The sequence below is a fragment of the Lissotriton helveticus genome, chromosome 10 (assembly GCF_964261635.1).
Source record: "Lissotriton helveticus chromosome 10, aLisHel1.1, whole genome shotgun sequence".
NCBI lineage: Eukaryota > Metazoa > Chordata > Amphibia > Caudata > Salamandridae > Lissotriton > Lissotriton helveticus.
Genome location: NC_136071.1, coordinates 55,946,282 through 55,955,398, shown reverse-complemented (window position 1 = coordinate 55,955,398; position 9,117 = coordinate 55,946,282). Strand labels below are relative to the sequence as shown.

The 9,117-nt window shown below is 40.2% G+C and overlaps 1 pseudogene; it reads right to left on the bottom strand.

Moving 5' to 3' along the window:
• Positions 1-3,007: 3,007 nt before the first annotated feature.
• On the bottom strand, positions 3,008-3,942 carry LOC144783860 (olfactory receptor 1C1-like; annotated as a pseudogene).
• Positions 3,943-9,117: the final 5,175 nt, after the last annotated feature.

The window sequence follows — 9,117 nt, the reverse complement described above, 5'->3', positions numbered from 1 at the left end:
TTTGAGTTTGTTCCTCAAGAAGGAGTTAAGCCACTGAAGAGCTTTGGCATAGATGCCATTTTCATAGAGAATTTCCAACAGCAGATTGTGTGAGACCGCATCGAAGGCCGCTGACAGGTCTGACAAGATCAGGGCAACAGCCTTTCCTTGATCAGTCAGTGATCTTATGTTGTCTAGGACGCCTAGAAGAGTGGCCTCTGTACTGTTAGTGGCTCTAAAGACAGTCTGAGAACAGTCCAGTAGTTCATTAACCTCCAGGTAGTTGGATAGTTGTCTATTTACCTGCCTTTCTAGGACCTGAGAACGGTACGGAAGCTGAGAAATGGGTCGGTAGTTCTCTGGGTTATGAACAATTGTTCCGGCTTTCTTCAGCAGAGGAGTCACTACAGCCTGTATCCATAATTCTGGAAAAACTGCTGTGTCCAAGGATCTATTAAGTAGGTGAATAACATAGGGACATATTATTGGTGTAATCTGGGAGAATATAAAATGGGGGCATGGATCGACGGGTAATCCTGATTTTACTTCCAGCATGGCTCTCGCAACCTCTGGTTCTGTGAGAGGGGAGAAGTTGCCCATGTGTGTTGCGACCTCTGGATGTGGGGGTAGGTATTCCCAGTTAGTTATGGCTAGGGAAGAGTTAGTATTAAATGAGGAATAGATTTTGCAAATTTTATCAGAAAAAAATCACCGATCTTTTCTCAATTTTCCTTTGAGGGGGGCAAAGTTTGAGACAGGCCGGCTGGTTTACATAGCTCAATCACTACTGTGAATAGTTCTTTTGTTATTTTGCAATTCTTGTTTATCCGTTGTGCAAAGTAAATCTTCTTTGCTTTTTTGATGGCATTATTATAGATCCTTAATTTAGCCCTAAATCTTGATCTGTCTGTTTCCTGTTTAGACAGCCTCCAGGAGGGTTCTAATGATTTACACTTTCTTTTCAGTGTCCTGAGGTCCTAAGAATACCACTTCTCAGATGGAGGTTTTTTGTTAGTTTAGGTTTAAGTTTGGGAGCAAAGGTATCTAAAGTACCAGTGATCTTGGCTTCGAGTTTTATTGCTTCCGCATTAGCTGGCAGGGTATCTCGAGTGATTATATTATCTGGGGAGAAGTGGGCCGGTTACATTCACTGACTGGTTGAATGTAAAGGATAAGAAGGAGTGGTCTGTCCAATATTTGTTGCCTCTGTGTTGGAGAATAATAGGTACAGAGTGTGCCCAGCGATATGTGTGGGGCCTTTGACCCATTGCTTGAGTTGGAGGATCTGCATATCTCTTTCGAGGTGTCTTGCTGTAGTACTGAGTGCTTCCTCGAAGTGTACATTAAAGTTTCCTATACTAGGAAATGTTTATATTTCCGGTCAAGGGAAAAGTTAAGTAAAAAGTTTAGCACTTTGTTTGGTTTGTTGGCCCGGGGGGGTTATAGATTACCGCTCCCCCAAGCAAAGTGTGGCCTTCACAGGTTTCCTGAAATGTTAGCACTTCGTGCTCTCCAAATGGCACCACTTCAGAGTGGAGACAGGCAATGTGGTATTTAAACAGGACAGCCAGTCCCCCTCCCCTTCATTTCTGCCTATCTTGTTTCAATATTTTATATGTGGGGGTGGGGCAGTGGCTATGTCCGGGAGGTTGTTATGGCCCAACCAAGTTTCAGTTATGAAAACCTGGTCGGGATTTCTCTCGTTTAGGGTGTCACAAATGTCGAGAATGTGTCTAGGTAGTGACCTGGCATTAAAATATAAACATCTAATAGTTTGCTGTTCTTCTGTCTCTGTGTGGGGGCGGTCAGAAAATACTATGCTATGCCATTTGCAGCCCCGGTAGGAAAATGGGCCCTCAGTGTTTCCTGGATAGGCTTTCATGCACTGCGTATTGGTGTTTCTCAGATTTAGAAATATGGCTATCAAAGACTCCCTTGAATAGCTTTCTACGGTGCCTATGTCTATTTCGGCGTGGTTGAAAGGGACAGGGGTTGTGGCGCCTGGTCTTGGCCGGGCACGGACGGGCACAGACGGGCTTGCCTTAGGTGCATCTTCAGCGTGCCAGTGGCACGTCCGCTGCGCAAACGCTGACACATCGGTCCTATGTCGGGGGAAGCTTGGGAAAGTTGCCCCGCCCCCTCCTGGATCGGAAGTGCCTCACCGGAGTCCCTGCTGCTGCCTGCCCCACCCTCCACACAAATGGCACACAGCTGCGGTGTACTGGGCGGGGAAACAGGGTGCAGCTTACGGTCAGTTGAGGAGTGAGGGCTAAAGCAGGTAAGTCCAAAGAGCAAAAGAATAGAATAGAATGCGCGGAGCTTAAAATACGTTTTTTAAAAGGATTAAGAATACATTTATTTAAAAATGTTGACTCGATAAAAACAGTTCAGTTTTAAATCTTTGTGTGAGGCAGAATAGGCAGCGCTAAGAGTGTACTACCGTCTGGCAGCCTTCCCAGGAACATTCTCAGGAACAATAAAGTAAGGGGTACTTTCCGGTGGTAAATGCAAAGTTTCTTCAGAGGAAGGGCACTTCATGCAGACCTCATTGCTCCTATCTGGATTAGGCTTAACTAAGTTGGTGTATGCCCTCTTTGCCACCAATGCAGGAGTTAATCACATTGCTCTGAAATATTTCATATTGATAACCGCTTGTATTTTATGAATTTGATCTTTTATGGCTTGCAGTCAAATCAAAATGAATGACTGTGTGACTGATATAACTTACCTGGAAACAATTTTTAACCAGTTCTAACCACAGAGACACCGTAAAAAGCAATTTTGTGTCTTCCTGTTTATTTGCACCATCCTCAACCATTATAAGGGTTTAAGTAGACATTCATTCAAATGGAATAGTGTGGACACCACATCATGGGCTCTATAGGTGTAGTCATTCCATAGGTCCTGAATCACTGCCACGCTACTAGTCTTACAAAACCAAAGCGTTGACAATCAAATTTCACTTTCCTCTGCCATGTCCTTGACTGGTAAAAATAAAACCAGACAAGAGTTGTGTTTAAACCCAATGTTACCCAAATAGCTTCCTAACAAGTGCCTTCCTCAGGGCTCCTTTAATGTCTTTATTTCTCAAAGTGTAGATGAAAGGGTTCATCAGAGGGGCCACCACAATATACATTATACTTACGATCCTGTCAGAGGGAGCTGGCATAGGTGTAGGAGGCTGTGCATATACAGCAAGTGCTGAACCATATAAGAGTGTGACAACAATAATGTGAGAAGAGCAGGTGGAAAAGGTCTTGCGCTTGGCTACAGCAGTTGGCATCTTCATTATGGTGGTGATGATGTGACCATAGGAGATGGCAATGCAGATTGAAGGTATAATCATAAAGATGTTCCCCTCTACTAATCCTACAAGTGTAATATTCATGAGGTCTGAGCAGGAGAGCTGGTTGACTAGTATATTCTCACAGAAGAAGTGATAGCTATTGTTTGGCCCACAGTATGTTAGCTGGGAGCTCCACACTGCATACAGCAATGAATGCAGACAGACAATGGCCCATGATCCAGACACTAGGAGTAAGCAGAGCTTTCCACTCATCATCAGGGTGTAATGGAGAGGCCGGCAGATGGCTACATACCTGTCATAGGCCATCAGGGCCAGGAGGAAACTTTCCATGTTAGCAAAGGAGAGGAAGAAGAACATCTGTGTGAAACAGCTGGCAAATGAAATGGTCTTAGTTTCATGAAGGAGATTGATTAACAGGTTGGGAATGGTGGTAGGGGGACGCAGATATCTATCACTGAGAGGCAACAGAGGAGAAAGTACATGGGCGTGTGGAGATGGGAGTCGCTGACAATCAATCCAGTGATAACAATGTTTCCAGAAAATGTTGTAATGTATGCGAATAAAAAGAGGACGAAGAGGATTTTCTGATACTCAAGGAGGTCGGAAAATCCAACAAGGATGAATTCTGTCACTGTAGTTTGATTGTCTTTATCCATAGTTAACATACTGTATGAAGACAGATAATGATAGAAAATATATTAGTTGTGGTTGCATATAACATTTTTCTCCATAATTATGGGACATTATAAAAGGCACAATTATACGGCCTGTCCTTTGTGAATGAGCAGGCATTTTCCAGGCATGAAAACATGCGATGTTAGCCTTCTTTTAAATATCTTTGTTTCATATACACTCAATACCCCTTTCGAACCATACTCTGTTTCAATATTTCTATCTCACAGTTTTTCTCCATGCACACAGGGGCAAATTCTTCGCCAACATGCCTTCATGATATTCCTCCCTACCCAAACTGTAGGATCATCTATGCCTTATTGGAGATTGTAGGAAACTGGTTTTTCAAAGTAAGAGCGAGAGAGACCATAATCTTGATAGAAGCCTTGACTTCATCTCACAATTTTACTCCTAATAATTGAATATATTTCTGTGAGGAATGCCTTGCTTACGATTAGTAGTTGGGGACAAGCAGAATAGTTTCTTCTGAATCAATGATTGTGGCAGCTGAAATGTCTGTGTGAAATGCTAGGAAAGAATTAAGGAATTAGCACAAAAAATACCAATTTCTGCATGCTTTTGCCAAAATAGTTGTGATCCCAGTTACTGTCTTGCCACAAACATTCCAGAAAACCAGCTAACAGTAATTTTGGATGCTTAGAAACAAGGTAATTATTAATGGGCCCTTTTGATCAGTACATCTTCATGGTAGCCCAGACTAGTGGCTAATCTTGTGAAGTACAGGTTCTTTTAGATATGGTCTTCAGCACATAAATGTGCTTTCATAATGACCCTCTTAATATACTTTGTGGCAGTATGTGGAATTGTTTCAACACCTCTCAGCATAGTAATGCTCACATAAAGAAAATGTAGTGGTTTCTAGAGTCTTTTTTAAGCCTGGTGTGTCGTATAGTTCCTATACGACCCATATAGGATCTGACTGATTAGACAACATACACTGTAAGATTGGTGCCAGATTTATTCTGTGCACTCCCACTGGGTATGTTAGCCTGTATACCATCTAGCTCACAGTGCCACTAGAAACCCCTCTTACCAAGGAGAGAATAGTTCTTGGCAGCCATCGAACATGACAACCCTAATCCCTCAGGACCGTGGAAACAGTGTACTACTTTTAGCTCAGTCACTCGTGCTCACCCAGTCTCAGAGAGATACACAGAATAAACAGTAGGGACGTTTTCAATAAATATTTATTGAACAGTCATTATTCTAGTGTAAAAAAGATGTGATGTAACAATCATTAGACAGTAACAGATATACATGACTAGAAGCTCTAAGAAAGTAAAAGGATGGTAGATTTCTTCCAATCTGCTATAATCATGAATACAGGCAAGTATATAAAATACATGACAATAAAATACGTACTCCTATGATGCTACCCTAACTAGACGTACCTAAGTGTACCTCACGTGTATGTAGGTGTTAAGCCAAGGATCCCTCTAGGATAGATTCAACCCCCAATATCTGTAGTAAGAGACTGTGGGACCCCATCCTGGTCTTGAGTTGGATACCCCACAAGAGATGTCAGACTACTGTGAGCTGGAGTATCTGCATGCAGCGGCTTCAGCGTCTCGAGGCAGTGTGTCGCATTGGAAGTCCTGAACTCCTCTTTCTATCTCAGCAAGATGGGATGTTTATATAGCCAAAGGTATCCCCAGGGGTTGTACCTTGCTGTGCCAGTGTCGGACTTAGGATGATGTCGGGAATCAACTTTATACATAGTTATTTGGGCAGGAGATGAGAGCCCTGCAGAGTTTCCAGGAATCTTCATGCATAATATATGAGACTACTCCTAGGGAAATTCTGCATTCTGTGTGCAGTGTTGTATCTAGGTAAAAGGTCAATCCCCCAAGAACTGTTATGTATGTAATGTAGTGAAGAATATAGCTGAAAGTTGAGATGTTCGAGCGGTGCCTGCCGCATTGTGCATGCAAATGCAGGGGAGTACCACAGGTACCCCCCATGTTCAACACCCACCTCGCCTTCACCATGGGGGCACGCAGGGGGCCCCAAAGTAAAGACCGCCATCATGGAAAGGCATCTCCCATAGCCCATCGTAATATGGCTGGCGGTGTCTGATAGACACCGCCACCATATAAACCCTTTTCCACCCCGGCCCGACATCCTTGCCTGCCCGCCACCCATTTCCCCCCCAGGGGGGAAATGGGTGGCGGGCAGGCAAGGATGTCGGGCAGTTCGCCACCGCCCGCATGGCGGTGGCGATCCGCCCGACATCCTAATGGGCCCCTATTTTTTTCTGTAATTCACATTATTTTTCTGCAAAAAGTGTATTTGATGGGGATATATGATATCATGCCTTGGGAGGATGTTTGTTGTGCAAATTTTCGTACCTGACTTAATTTTAGTATTTGGCATTGCTGAATTAATGGCGGTGTTTTCTTCATTGTTTACCATTTCTCTTTGTCTGGCCAGTGTGTGTGTATATGTGTGTGTTTGCCAAAGGCCACCATTTTGTCTTTGATCTCATGCCATGTGGCCAGCTGCCATTTTGTGTAGTCACTGTCCATCCATAACCCTGCATGTGTTGTTTGTTGTCCATGCATTCTTTGTTGTCCATGCCTCTTTACTTGTTGTTGTTCTTTGACCATGTGGCTGGCAGACATTTTGTCTAGCCAGTCAGTGTGTTCTTGCCATAGGCCTGCATGTGTGTCTAGGGGCATTGATAGAAGAGGTCTATGCCATTCTCATTTTTTTACCCTTTCCCTGAAATAAGTTTCATGTGCTTGATGATCATTTTAGTGCAGTATGTATGTATGTATGTATGTATGTATGTCTGAACAGTGTTTATAGTATTACACACATTGTTTTCCATTTTTCACTGCATCCCCTTGCCTCCCAATTGGATTTCTCATAGTCCCTAGGCATGCATCAGCAATTTATATTTTGGCATTTTCCCTCCACCCCTCACCTGCCATAGGTCTTCTTCTCTTAGGCCAGAGAAGCACATCAGAATGAATTGTTTTAAGGATTATTCCATTTTACCCGCACCCCCTGCCTGCAATGGGTGCATAACAGCATTCATTTTTTAAGGATTATTCCATTTTCCCCGGACCCACTGCCTGTCATAGGCACACACCAGCATTCACTTTTTAAGGATTATTCAATTTTTCTCACACCCCCTGCCTGTCACAGGTGTCTTTCCTTAGATGCACTTAAAGCAAACAGTTACAGATGTATATTGTGGTGCACAGACATAATATCGACTCCAAAATATCGTCTGGACAGAATATCGAGTTTTAAATATCGTTTGGAGAAAATATCGACTAGACAGAATATCGACAGCCAAAATATCGTTTTTAAGGTAAGTGAAGTAATATCGACTGTAAATAATATAGACAGTGAAAATATCCAAGTATATAATCTAGATAGTAAAAAATATAGTTTTTTAAATAATATTTAATTATTTATAGTGTGTTTATGTTATAATATGTGTGAAAAGTGTCAATTTATTGTATTATTTTTTTTAATTAATTATTTTTTTAATTATTGTGTAATTTAATTCTGTAGCGGGTTGTGGGTTTATAGGGGAATAGGGTGGGAAGTAATTTAATTATAATTAATTAAATATGTAAATTTATTAATTGGTAGTAATAATTAATTAATTGGCAATTAAATAATATATGTTAATTATTTAAAATTTAATTGGTAATTAATTTTATTTAATTGATTAATTGCTAATTATGTCAATTAAAATAATTTATTTTCTCTAGCGGGTTGTGGGTTTATAGGGGAATAGGGTGGGAAGTAATTTAATTATAATTATTTAAATATGTTAATTTAATAATTGGTAGTAATATTTAATTAATTGTTAATTAAAAAATGTTTGTTAATTAATTAAAATGTAATTGGTAATTAATTTTATTTAATTGATTAATTGCTAATTATGTTAAATGAAAGGGGTATTTTTAGGGTTCAGGGTCAGTTTTTAGTTTTTGGGTAAAGGGGTATTTTTAGGGTTCAGGGTCAGTTTTCAGTTTTTGGGTAAAGGGGTATTTTTAGGGTTCAGGGTCAGTTTTCAGTTTTTGGGTAAAGGGGTATTTTTAGGGTCCAGGGTCAGTTTTTAGTTTTTGGGTAAAGGGGTATTTTTAGGGTTCAGGGTCAGTTTTCAGTTTTTGGGTAAAGGGGTATTTTTAGGGTTCAGGGTCAGTTTTCAGTTTTTGGGTAAAGGGGTATTTTTAGGGTTCAGGGTCAGTTTTTAGTTTTTGGGTAAAGGGGTATTTTTAGGGTTCAGGGTCAGTTTTCAGTTTTTGGGTAAAGGGGTATTTTTAGGGTTCAGGGTCAGTTTTCAGTTTTTGGGTAAAGGGGTATTTTTAGGGTTCAGGGTCAGTTTTCAGTTTTTGGGTAAAGGGGTATTTTTAGGGTTCAGGGTCAGTTTTCAGTTTTTGGGTAAAGGGTTATTTTTAGGGTTCAGGGTCAGTTTTTAGTTTTTGGGTAAAGGGGTATTTTTAGGGTTCAGGGTCAGTTTTGGGTTTTTGGGGTACATATACAATATTGCCTATTATTTAATTAAATGTTGTTACTATATATATATGTTTTAAGAAATATGATTAAAAATATATATTTTTTTTACTTTCATTAAATATTTAATTATTAAAAGTTATTTTAAGTATTGTTAATTATATTTTAGTAATTAATTTTTTATATTAATGTAATTAAACATTGTTTTTAGTAAAGTCGATATTTTTTACAACGATATTTTTGTAAACGATATTTTGTAGTCGATATTTTTGTACTTACCTGTTTGTACATACAAACTCGATATTTTTGTAGTAGATATTTTCACCTCGATATTTTGGGTACTCGATATTGTGGTAGTCGATATTCTTTCAGTGATCCGTATATTGTTAACCCGATTCGAAACATTATGTTATGGTGTGTATGGCAATCGATAGTTGATACACAATTGTTATTAATTCTTTTAGATAAACTCACTAAATTATAATGTTGTCACTATGAATAATTCAGACTGCAAAAGTGCCACACTTCACTAAATGTTTTTCTTGTTTGCTCGCTTTTAGGTGCACAAGAAACATCCCCACAGTGCTGTCAGAAAGAATGCTGGCACAAAGTCACGTGATCACAACATGTGACTCCTATGCCAACTGATAGTGCTGGAAGAT